Genomic DNA, 1911 nt, shown 5'->3' with positions numbered 1-1911 from the left:
GAGAGAGAGAGAGTACCCTTAATATATCCACCACTGAATTTATCGGGCACGGTTGCATAGAATGCAGCTTCCAAGGCCAACTCAATAGCTTGTTCGACGGTCAAGTTTTTGTTTATGCCATACGATTCAGCGGTATGACTAGCACAAGCAGCTCGCGTTAGCATGTCCATGAGTAGAGTACACAAAACCACGTACAAGTCGATAAAAAGAAGAAACCAAATCAAGCAATGTGAGTACTGAGTAGGTACATACATACCCGTCACACAGAACAAACTTAGCGTATTTAGCACCGGATCCAATAGCTTCAAAATTTATCTTTAACTTACGAACGTTGTTTTCTTCGTCTACATTCCCCCTATAAAGTTGAAAATCCTGCACTTGAACCATTGATCAATGAGATAGAACGAAACAATAAATTCAATCAATCAAATTCGTTAACGTACCTTTCCAGCGATTAGGGTTCCGAACATCAACTCACGTTTCCACATATCCCTGAAATCTTGTAAATACTCGTGGTCTATTTCCGTCGTCATATGCTTATATGCAGTTAGTGATGCTTCTTCAGCTGATGCAGGTGCCTGCATGTGTTATATATATAACAGTCGATTAATTGCGTTAATAGTTAGTTAATTAGTTACCAGCATACATACAGTAATTCAAACCCCTTATTTCTCATTCCAATGATAATCTTTTGCATTAGCCCATTCCAATATAAGGTAACCATTTTTATGCCCAAATGTACAAATCTTTACTAAAGTCTTAACAAACCATATTTTTTTAAGACTATTTTGCCCCCACCTCTTTAACATGAAAAAACTTGGCCGGAACCTCGGACTCCGGTCACCGGCCGCCGGACACCTGACTCCTGTTACCGACCGCTGGATTCCAGTCACCAGAATTTCCCCGACCGTCGGATTCCGGTCACCGGATTTTCCTCTGTAACCAGTTACTGACCCCCAATAATTAGTTACTGACCAGTTAATGACCCATAATAACCAGTTACTAACCCCCAGTAACCAGTTCTTGATTAATTACTGACACCCAGTAACCAGTTACTAACTCCCAGTAACCAGTTACTGACCCCCAATAACTTTTAGTTTTCAGTTATTGACACCCAGTAATCACTTAGTTTTCAGTTACTGACACCCAATAATCACTTAGTTTTCAGTTACTGACCCCTAATAATTTTGATTACTAACCGGAGAGGAGAGAACTGAGGAACCGGCCCGACGGTAAGCACCCACATTTCTTCTCTAGGCACCCACCTTCCCCGACGGTGAGCACACCGGCCTCCTCCACCGACCCCGGCGCACGCCGGCAAGCAACGCCCTTCAAGGAGAGTAGGAGAAGCGGTGAGGCAGCTTAGAGCCGGTTTCCGGGGCTGTGCGGTTGCGGGTGATTTTGCTGAAGCAGACGAGGAGGAAGATGAGGGAGAAGGCGGTGGTGGCGGCGCCGGCGAGTGGGACGACGAGGTTGGGCTGCGGCAGAAGAGACGACGGCGACGGCGCCGGGGATCGGGTGATTAGGCGCTGCAGAAGGTGGATCGGGAAGAGAAGGTGGTCGGAGTTGCGGAAGCAGACAAGGAGGAAGAAGAGGAGGGAGAAGGCGGTGGTGGCAGCGCCGGCGAGTGGGACGACGAGGTTGGGCTGCGACAGAAGAGACGACGGAGACGGCGCCGGGGACCGGGTGATTAGGCGCGGTAGAAGGTGGATCGGGAAGAGAAGGTGGTCGGAGGAGATGAAGTAGCGGTGCTTGTGTGGGCAGCTAGCGTCGGAGGAGAGAGAGAGAGAGAGAGAGAGAGAGAGAGAGAGAGAGAGAGAGAGAGAGAGAGAGAGAGAGAGAGAGAGAGAGAGAGAGAGAGAGAGAGAGAGAGAGAGAGAGAGAGAAGTGAGTAAGTAAGTAAGTAAGTAA

Source organism: Fragaria vesca, linkage group LG1 (genome assembly GCF_000184155.1).
Source record: "Fragaria vesca subsp. vesca linkage group LG1, FraVesHawaii_1.0, whole genome shotgun sequence".
Lineage (NCBI taxonomy): Eukaryota > Viridiplantae > Streptophyta > Magnoliopsida > Rosales > Rosaceae > Fragaria > Fragaria vesca.
Note: the sequence above shows the minus strand (reverse complement) of the source record.